Genomic DNA, 11,918 nt, shown 5'->3' on the forward strand with positions numbered 1-11,918 from the left:
TCTATTTTTAAGGCTCACTACTGATTATTTTATTTTATTTAAATATTATTTATTTTTAAAAGAATAAATATAATAATAAACCTATGATTAAATAATATTAAATAAAAAGATAAAAATGTTTAAAATAATATTTATTTTTAAGGCGCCCTATAAAAATGTTAAAAATAATATTTATTTTTAAGGCGTCCTACTGATTATTTTATTTTATTTTATGTTATTTATTTTTTTGAAAGAATAAATAAAATAATAAGCATATGACTAAATAATATTAAATAAAATAGAATAAATAATATTAAATAATTATTATTTTTAATAAAATAAATAATATTCAAAATTTATTCTTTTAAATAAAATTTATAATATTAAAAATAAAATTTATTTTTTAATACTCACTATTAATTAAATAATATAAATTGGAGACAATCTGGACATATGTGCTAAAAGTTTTAACTATTTAACTTGTTTATGTTTTTAATAAATACCAAGGAGTGTAATGTTAATACTCAAATAGAAAAATCTCTACCATTGAAACTACTTTTTTACTAAATCCAACGGTAAAGGATTGAACTCAAGAAAAGACAAAAATTGGTGGTACCGTGCAACTGTTGCAAGATAACCGAGTCCCTTTTAGTTATTTACAACCTAAACCCCCCATTTGAATTATAGTAAAAGACAAACATATATATTTAATTAAACTTACATATTAAATACCACTATTTTTTATTTGAAAACATATTTACACCAACATGCCATATGTATTATATGTTATTTAACACTTCTCTCAAAAACCCTCTTTTCTTTTCTTTCTTTCCTTTTTTCCCTCTCTTGAATTGACCATATTGATTTTTTTTTTATTTCAAACACCAAAAAAAAAAAAAAAATCGAAAGCCTTATGCTAAGAACACAATGGCATACCAAACAAACAAAATTTGAACTCTCTGTTTATGTGCTGAAAATAATTCGGAATCGAGAAATTATAAATTGAAAACATAAAAGGCTTTTTAACCAAAACATGTTAATAGAGGGTAAAAAAAAAAATCTTGAATCTCGTTAATGACCAAGCCTATTTCCGTTCTGTTGCTTTCTTCCTTCATAGTCAGATCTACTAATTTTGACATGCATTATTTATTATTTAAAAAAAAATTTAAACACTTCTATAAAAAAACCCTCTTTTCTTTTTTTGCCTCTCTCGAATTGAACATATTTATTTTTTTATTTCTAAAAATCGAAAGCCTTATGATTCCTTTTCCAAATCATATATGGAATGGAGGCTATCGGCAGTCACAATGGAATTATGCTAAGAACACAATGGCATATCAGAGAAACAAATTTTGAGCTCTCTATTTATGTGCTCAAAATTATTGGGAATCGAAATCCATAAATTGAAAAATTAAAACCCTTTTTAACCAAACATGTTAAAAGAATAAAAAAAAAATTCTGGATCTCGTTAATGACCAATCCTATTTCCCTTCTCTTGCTTTCTTGCTTCATAATCAGATTTACTACACTTTGGCAATTGAATTCAACGGAGAAGGGCAGACTCAATGGCTAGCTTGAACAAATTTCACATCCCCAAGGAACGGTATTTCAATAATGGCTTTGAACAAAAGGAAACTGAAGTGAAAACATTGGATTTGAACAATAAGAATGAATTGAAATACAGAGGTTTCATGAGAAAATATTCATTTAAGGTTTTTTTTCTTTTCATTAAGAGAGTTGTTATAAGACATTTAAATTATTTTTAAGTTGGATAAATAAAGAAAAGAGGGGGCGCCAATAGTATCAAGAAGGGTCACAAAATTATAATTCAACTTTGAAAAAAGATCCAGTCAGCTAAATAATAATTAAAGTAACTGCCCGTCATAAAAACGAGAACAAGAAACTAATTAAGGCTTAAAAATGGACCGTACTGCAAAACTTGCAGCAATAACTTTGCTAAATCAAAAGAGATGACTGAATTCTTGTGTTAAGAGACTTTCTCGGGTATATTATCAAACCAGTAATGTGGTTCAATCTTGCAAAATAAGAGACTCATTTTTCTCTGTCAGGGTAAAACCTGATGAATCAACCTGCCCGCGGGGTCCTAGTGACCCAGCAGCTATCACAACAGGCTCTCAAATGCACAGATTCGTTCTCGCCAGGAACATTTGACTGAGCTTTTAACTTTTGTAATCCATGTGAAAGACACGTGATTTGGGCTTACAACAATAACGGCCTAAACGACAGTTTCTCTGGTTCTCTCCGGTGTCGTTTTGATTCACTTGCTCGACAGAAAGGCCGTCCTTCAATTTCCTTTTTGCTTCCTCTGGTTCAATGAAGCCCTTGTTAAGAGTTTCTTTTTTCGGTACGACATTAGTAAAAGGTTATTGATGGGTGAATCAGAAGCCTGTCAAGCCCCAAAACACCAGTTCGAAATCTGTCAGGACGATTTTGGGTAGGGCCGGCTTTAGAGCTTGAGGGGCCTTAGGCGAAATTTTTTTATGAGACTTTTATTATTTTGTAATTTTAATACTCAAAGACATTTAAAAATGATCAAAATTGATTCCATCTTTAATTCTTGAATTTCAACAATAATAAAAAAAATCAAAATTTTAAAAAATAAAACCTAAAAATTAGTTAAGAAGATAGATTTTTTTATTCCATTAAAACCGTTAAAAAACAAACAAACAAATAAATAAAAACAATTTTATTTTCAAATAGAATATTTAGAATGATAGAATATAAAAATTTTAAAATGATGAATTGATGTTCAAAAATAAAAATGGACTTTATATTTTAAGAAAATAATTATTTTAAATGAACCAATGAATATAATAATTTTATTTGTGGAGAAGAGAACAAGAAATTTTTTTCATTTACTAATTCTTGAGATTATGAGATTTTTAATAGAAATTAAAAGAAATATTAAAAGTTAAATATGAATAATTGAAAAAGTGGACTCATATTTTGTGATACTTATTACAGCTATTGTCAAGCCTATATTTATTATTTTGGAGAAATATAGTTAAACCGATTTAAATACTTTTTCTGTTCAAGAGTTTTTAAAATATAGAATGTTCATAATGACACCCAAAAATTATACCCAAAAAAATTAAATTTAGTTTAGTTGTCAAAATTTTAGTTATTTTAAGTTACATGATTATATGTAAGATACATTAATCATCAAAACTCATGTAAATAATCAAACACCGTCAACGTAATGAGATAATGGAGCAATAGAAAATAGCTTGACTAATATAGAATTCGTTGTTCATAACTTTTAGTTACCTTGAACTTCCAATTGATGTAATTTAATGCCATGAGCAATACGTAATTGCGTTGCATTTGTCATTGCACACAAGGGAATGAATTAACACTACTTTTCCTCATTATATGTGGAATATGATCTTAAAAAGAATAATGATCTAACCACAACTACCTTTATATTTGTACACACTAATGTCTAGTTTTCGTCAACCTTTTGCACAAGTAAGTTCAATTAGAATGGCTGCCACATTGAAAAAAATTTTTAAAAAAAATTATTAATGAGATTGGTCAGTAGAATTATTATTTTGGTCCATATAAGTTTACTGGACTTATGAATGACGAGGCTTCGTTTGATCATTCATGTATATATGTCAGTATATATATTTAAACGATATTCATATATAATTTGTAATGACAGGATTAATTGATATTGCATGTGTGGTGAACTGACTTCACATGTACATGTATGTATATTTAAAACAGTTTGTCATGATAAAGTCGATATATGCATTAATTAACTGGCGACAATTTACTGAAAGTCCATTTTATCACGATGTGAATCTAATTGAAAGTATCTAAACAAGTCAAGCACATAACATAAAAAGAGGAAAAATGATAAGACAAGCCAGATACTATTTATACTAATCTCACGTTGTTGATCACATTGTGTCCCAAATCACTCTTCTGATTGGATATTTTTTTTTTTTTGGTTAAGTTGTTATAATCAATAGAAATTTACAATTTGAAATTTATTAAAACTCTAGATACAGACACATATAATACAACTCCGAGGTCTAGTGAGCATTGAGTTTGGAAAAAATGTCCCACTCACATATAAGGAGAAATATTTTTCATTCAATGGGAATGAACCCCATAACACTTGAACCCATTTCCTGAACATAAGTTAAGAGAATGAGTTCCACTGGGCTACTGGCCCAAAGGATACTTTTGGACTCGATAAAATGATTGATCTACAATATGTTTTAATAAGGAGTACCTCTAAAGCCCCATCTAACCCCTTTTAGTTCATTGGAATTATATTAAAGACAAACATAAATAACTAATTAAACCAACATATTAAATACCACTAATTTTTTTTTTTTGAAAAACTATTTACACCTGCATGTCATATGTATTATTTATTATTAAAAAAATTGTTTTTAACACTTGTATAAAAAACCCTCTTTTCTTTTCTTTCTTTCTTTTTTTCCTCTCTTGAATTGATCATATTTATTTATTTTTATTTACAAACACAAAAAAAGGAAAAATCGAAAGCCTTATGATTCCTTTTCCAAATCAAATATGGAATAGAGGCTATCTGCAGTCATAATGAAATTGTGCTAAGAACACAGTAGCCAGACAAATAAATTTTGAGCTCTCTGATTATGTGCTGAAAATAATCGGGCCATAAATTGAGAAATTAAAATGCTTTTTTAACAAAAACATGTAAATAGAGAAAAAAAATCTTGATCTCCTTAATGGCCAATCCTGTTTCCTTTCTCTTGCTTTCTTCCTTCATTCGGCAATTGAATTCAACGGAGAAGGGCAGACTCAATGGCTAGCTTGAATAAATTTCACATCCCCAAGGAACGGTATTTCAATAATGGCTTTGAACAAAAGGAAACTGAAGTGAAAACATTGGATTTGAACAATAAGAATGAATTGAAATAAAGAGGTTTCATGAGAAAATATTCATTTAAGGTTTTTTTTTTCTTTTCATTAAGAGAGTTGTTATAAGACATTTAAATTATTTTTAAGTTGGATAAATAAAGAAAAGATGGGGTGCCAATAGTATCAAGAAGGGTCACAAAATTATAATTCAACTTTAAAAAAAGATCCAGTCAGCTAAATGATTAAAGTAACTTCCCGTTATAAAAACGAGAACAAGAAACTAATTAAGGCTTAAAAATGGATCGTACTGCAAAACTTGCAGCAATAACTTTGCTAAATCAAAAGAGATGACTGAATTCTTGTGTTAAGAGACTTTCTCGGGCATATTATCAAACCAGTAATGTGCTTCAATCTTGCAAAACAGGAGACTCATTTTTCTCTGTCAGGGTAAAACCTGATGAATCAACCTACCCGCGGGGCCCTGGTGACCCAGCAGCTATCACAACAGGCTCTCAAATGCAAAGATTCGTTCTCGCCAAGAGCATTTGACTGAGCTTTTGACTTTTGTAATCCATGTGAAAGACACGTGATTTGGGCTTACAACAATAACCACCACAACAAAATTTATTTATTACAGCAGAGTTTTTTCGACAAATTTTAATTAAATGCCATTAATTATTATTAAAGACGTCATGTCTAATAGCTATGCCATTGTTCATCACCGATAAGGTTAATACTACAGCAGACTTTTAATAAATGCTATAAAAAATATTAACTTAACTTATTTTAACGGCATAAGAATGAAACATGTCGTGGAAACATTTTTTTATGGCATAGAAATATATGCCATGAAATGCAATTGTTTTAACAGCATAAATATATTAGCCATGAAATATACAATACTTTAATAGTGTAAAAATATTTGCTGTCGATATAAACTAAATCCTATATAATTTTATTCCAGCCCGCTATATATCCATTGATTATCAGATTAATTATTCAATCTTATCCTTCTATCTCCATTTTTTTTTTTTTTTTGGTTTCCTTACGGTAAAATCAACTTTTTTTTTTCCTGAAAGTTGAATCTCTTCTAGCAATTGAAGGGAATTCTTTCAATTTGTGACGATAGAAAATACTCTAAAATCAAATAAGGTAAGTTGATATTCCATATATTGAATTGACTGCTTTACTAGAATAATTTATAAATTACCTTTTTTTGGCGTGTGGTTTTGTTTAAAAACGACACTTATATTTTGTGCCCTAAATCGATCTTAAGCCTGCTCTACCTTCAATTCATAATTCTTCATAGATTCATCCAAATCTGTATATTGGGGTGATTTTCTTGAAGTTTACGCACTGAAGAAGCCCATGGTAAGAAATTTTTGTTGATTATAATGATGACCCTTACATTAACGAAAATTGTTCTATTTATTTTCTCTATTATAAAATTCAGAAGATTTTTTTAAACAATTTTACAATCAATTTTCGTTGATTTTGCTTGTTGAGTTTGTCTTTGAAGATTGGTACTTGGGTTTTCACATACGTGCGAATGTACAATTGGGTACTATTAATTCAAAGAGACCGAGTTAAGTAAGTTGTTTATCTTTTCTCCTCTTAATTTAATTTTTTTATATATAATTTTAGTTCTATTGTTATAGTAATGAAATGAAAATATTTAGTTTATGAAGATGTTTCAGTTTTATATATATATATTTGAAACAATCTAGATAAATTCATTTGGATTTTCTTTTTGGCTGCAATTACTAATTTTTTCTCTGTGTTATGTATAATGAATTCGCTTAATGTTTTGCAGGGCTCTGGAGTTACAACAAGAATTGTTTTGAAGGCCAAGGATTTTGCATCAAGGATAGAAAATTATAGTTTAAATTTTTAATGTAACAATATTTTTTTCCTTTCTCTTCAATTGTTGTATCAAAATAATAGAACTTACGAAGTTTTATTGGTTGTCTATTGACAATTCAAGTTATACAATTTTTGTTCCAATGTATGAAATGCAATTTTACCATGTGAATGAAGTAGAGAATGAATTCGAGAAGCATGAAATCAATTAAAAATAATAATCATATTTTTTCACCATTTAAAAAAAAACTTTCAAAATATAATATTTTAACAGCCTGTATTGAAATGACATTTTAAGTCACTACAGCAAGCCATAAAAAATGTTAATTGGCTTCATCACCTTAGTTATTAGAGCGGATCAATAAACACCGTTGAAGCACCTATCAACGGCTTATATTGCCTGCCATTTAATCTATTAAGCGGCGTTAATTTTGTGCCGTTAGAAGTGTATGACTTTTCACGGCTCATGGGTTAATGGCATACAAATCTTTGCCATCTTTAGCTATTTAACGGCATGAACGGCCTAAACGACAGTTTCTCTGGTTCTCTCCGGTGCCGTTTTGATTCACTCGCTCGACAGAAAGGCCGTCCTTCAATTTCCTTTTTGCTGCCTCTAGTTCAATGAAGCCCCTATTAAGAGTTTCTTTTTTCGGTACGACATTAGTAAACAGTTACTGATGGGTGAATCAGAAGCCTGTTAAGCCCCAAAGCACCAATTTGAAATCTGTCAGGAAGATTTTGGGTGCGTTTGGGGCAGCTGCGCTGCCACCCTATATTATAGGGGATATTCCCCTTGAATTTAGGGTGGGGAGCAGCTGCGCTGCCTGCCCCAAACGGATGCTTTGTCCAGTAAAAAGCGACGGGTTATTTGCACCTTAAACGTAAAGAAATTAGATAATATTAGTAGATAAAATGACACATTTCATATCATATTATTTAGAACACAAATCTTGTATGGAATATTCATCAAAGCCTAAACACTGATTATCGATGATGAGTTTAATGGAATAAGGAGTTTTAATGGAGATTAGGCAGCAGTCTGTAGGATGAAAATGACATAAAGAGAGAAATCTCATATTTTTCTTGTGCTTATGTTAGGATACAAGTTTCATTTTTCTTTCATCAGCCAACTTGAAATCAATGGAAGAAGTTTTGGATCCCGCGTATTTTGAAGCTGCAATCAGAGGCAATATCGATGATTTCTTATTTTCTGATATCCCTAAACAGGATCTACATCATATTTTCGAGAAAGTCTTGACTGATGGTAGTAGTTTACTTCATGTGGCGGCGAAGTCTGGTCATGGCGAAATTACTGCGAAGATAGCCCAGTATTATCCGTTTTTGATCAACAAGACGAACAACCAAGGAGATACTCCTCTTCACTGTGCTGCTCGAGCTGGGAAGTTAAACACAGCCACCGCACTTGTCGACTTTGCTAAGCACATTCCCAGTACGTCGCAAGCACCAGTGGATCTGCTGAGGATGGAGAATGCAATGGGAAACACAGCTTTGCATGAAGCCTTGTTTATGCTAGGCAGAGTCAATGTATGGAGGACAAGTATTGCTGGTAGTTCTCTGACTATGGCTCATTCCTATTTCTTATCAAATCCTACACTAGCCATAGATGACACAATCAAGACAAATATTATCAACTCCTTGGTGGCTATAGCATATTTTCTTGTCTCGTTGGATCCTAAACTATCTTGTTGCAAGAATATTGAAGATAAGAGCCCCTTATCGTTGGCAATTGAAATGGGAAACACAGACGTTCTAGAATATATTTTGAGAAGTCTGCCTAGCGGTATAAGTTGGTCAAGTGGAAAATCTCCATTGCAAGTTGCCACAAAGAAAAGAAATCTAGGTATTTGAAATCCTAACATTATTTTCTACTTCTTTTATTTTAAAAGTGTAGTTTTCTATTTCAAAATTTATTATAAAAGATATATTAATATTTTTTTTTTCAATTTCAGATGTGCTACAATTAATTAATCAGCACAAACCGGAGCTTCTACTTTTAGAAGATCGGAATGGAAACATTCCACTTCACTTTTGCTGCATCATATGGCGATCTTAAAGGAGTGTGCTACCTGCTTGAAGTTAATGGATATAGTGCTTTGAAAAAGAATAAGGAGACCTTGTATCCGATACACCTTGCATGCAAAAATGGTCATGCGAATGTGATGGTGGAGTTGCTCAAAGAGTGGCGCTGTCCAAGTTTGTTTGTCACTGACAATGGCTGCAACATTCTACACTTCGCAGCTAAGAATGGGCATGCAGACATGGTCAAGGCCATCATTGAGATTCCAGGGACTAATATGACCATGGATGAGGTTGTTAATAAGATGGATGAGGATGGGAATACGCCTTTGCATTTGGCAGCCTTGCATGGCCATTCTCAAGTTGTCTATGCTTTGCTTAGATATGGTAGGTCAAATCCTGACCTTAAGAACAAGCAAGGCATGACAGCCTACAAGATGGCTTTGCGAGAATATTACATGCAAACGAGCATCGCTGAAAAGCAAGAAAAATCTATGAAGGTATGACTTTTTGTTATCCAAGAATCCAATCCAGAAATAAGACTTGTTTCAACTTTCTATATGTGATTTATTAATCTTGTGAATTTCTCAGTTGCAGACAACTGATGAGAAGAGTATTGGTCGAGCTGAAAGCTTAGGAGCATCAAGTCAAAAGAGTAATGAAAATCAAGATTAATTGGTAAGTACAAATCACTTGTTCTAATCTTAAAGAATAATTAATATATAATTAATGTCTATTCTTGTTTATCCTCCCATTGATTGCAATTTGAGGTACACATTATATATCCATAACTTACTAACAATTATGTCAAATCTGTTTAGCCCATCGCATATGGTGAAAGCTCAGGCGCATCAGCTCAGAGGAGTCATGAATTTCAAGATAAATTGGTGAGCACAAATTGCTCAATTAGTCTTATGATTATTGTTGTTTATCTATTTTCATATAGTTAAATTCTCTATCATAAATCAATTATATTTATATATTATAATATTTATAGTTGAGATTATAAAGATTGAAGGTTAAAATAAACTAATAATATACACAACGAAATTCAAAGAACAACAGTATTTTTTCATTCACTCATATGCATGATATATAACACATTGTTTCTTTGCTCATTGTCCTTGCATGATATAAAAACTCCTATTTGTCCCATCATTTTCTTGCTTGATCTTACCTCCATAGTATGTAGGGTATTATTGCTATATGCTGAGTAATCTGAAAATGTCATCAAACTTGTTGGATCATGTCACTTGTATAGCTAGGAAGGAAGAAATTAGGTAACTAAGTTAGGATCTTCAGTGGGACATTCAAACACTTTGCTAAATTTATCAAACACCTTGACATACTAACACCTATAACAATAAAATAAAATATATTTCATTTTCATCTCTTTGCATATACTTGAATGTATTTTTCAAATACTTCATTCTGCAGGAGAAGACCCTATCAATTTTTTTAGTCACGACTAGGATTCTGAAAGGAGAGAGCATGCCGTTTCTTAATCCACTTCTGGTGGGAAAGTTAAGCGAAAAAGAAGTTCAAGGCTTTAGAAAAACTCTACTTGTGGTAGCAGTGCTTATTCTTGGTATAGCCTATAGTGCTTCTGAAAAAATGCCCAGTCTTGATGATGCTGGTTCCAGTAATTCTGGTGGCACTTTCTCGATTCAAAAACTGAAGACAATGATTAAACAATTCTTGGTTTTCGACAACGTCGGTATGAATTCTGCCACCATAGCAGTATTGATTCTCCTTTGGGTACAAATAGTTAAACACAGTTCAACCTTCAAGATGGTTTTGGTTGCATCTGTGCTGGTGTGTTTGTCCATTTTCTCCATGAGCATTACTTTCTATTACTCTGAAGCTATTCATGTCAAAAAGGGCTCCACTTCTTCCCCAGCTATCAAATTTCTTGCGCCACTCTTTATGCCCATACAGGCGGTGCTTCTGTTCTTACTGAGTATTTCAGCATTTAAACTGAACCATGTTCTCGGCCTAGGCCAGCTCCACTGGTATTACTTTTCGCTTTGGGTTGTTTTTGAGCATAAGAAGTTAAAGACTGGCCGTTTGAAATGGTGGAAAAATGGGTAGTATCAATGCTGGCCTTCCTTGGAATGTGTATTTTCTTATTTTATTTAAATTAAGATTGTGTGTTTCTATCTACGCAACTTAAACTCTATTGGATGTGTAGAAAAACAAGTTTAATTTTTATTCACTATATCTTTACATAAGGATTGGCTTTATATATATTGTGTAGAAATGAGTGACAATATGACATTTCATTGTAAATGATTGCGCTTCTTGAGAATACGTGGATCACATGAACTAATTATTTAGTCTTTGTCGCACTAATAATCCACTATTAATTGCTAATGTATGAACCTGTGAACTTTGACCCTATTTATTTCTCTTGGCATTGGAGATGCATATATTTATCAATCCCTTGTTATAACATTTTCGTCTCGTGCATAGAGGTTGTTTTTACCACTCGATAGGGTCCGTTACAAATTTTTAATTTGAAGTTAAATTATTAACAAGAAGAAAAAAAAACAACCAACCATTAAATAAAATGTAACCTGATGATCAGAAAGAAATTTGTGTAAGAAACTACGTAGAACTAAAAAGAGGGACTCATGAACTTACCCGTCCAATAAAAAGCAAAAACAAAAAATAATTCTGAAAAAAATTCACTCTCTTTTCAAAAAATAATTGACTTAAAAATTGAACTTTTTACTAGATATTTGAAGAAAGGAAACGAGTAATAGAATGCTCCTCATCCCTCCATTGTTACATAGATCCATTGACAAATACAACCCACAGTGAGAATCAACGTTGACAGAGCAACTGCGATGATAACAATTACCATACCATCTCCCATAGCTGCGTCCCCAATTCTTGAGCTGTAGTTAAAGGTGCAATGCAGGAGTAATCATTTAAATTTGTGAAGTAGGATCGTTTACAAATCATGTGTGTTGCTAAAAATCCTTTTTTGAATAACGCAAACAGAATAATCCTCAGGTGCAAATATCTGCATGAATTTTTTTGCAAACGCGACGTTTACAATGTTATAAAAAATCTTTACATCTTTTACAACATTGTCAGCATGTGCGTCCACAGAAGTTCGTCGTGACTCGTGCAAAAATCAAGAAAATTCTCAGATAAGC

This window comes from Citrus sinensis, chromosome 3 (assembly GCF_022201045.2).
Source record: "Citrus sinensis cultivar Valencia sweet orange chromosome 3, DVS_A1.0, whole genome shotgun sequence".
Lineage (NCBI taxonomy): Eukaryota > Viridiplantae > Streptophyta > Magnoliopsida > Sapindales > Rutaceae > Citrus > Citrus sinensis.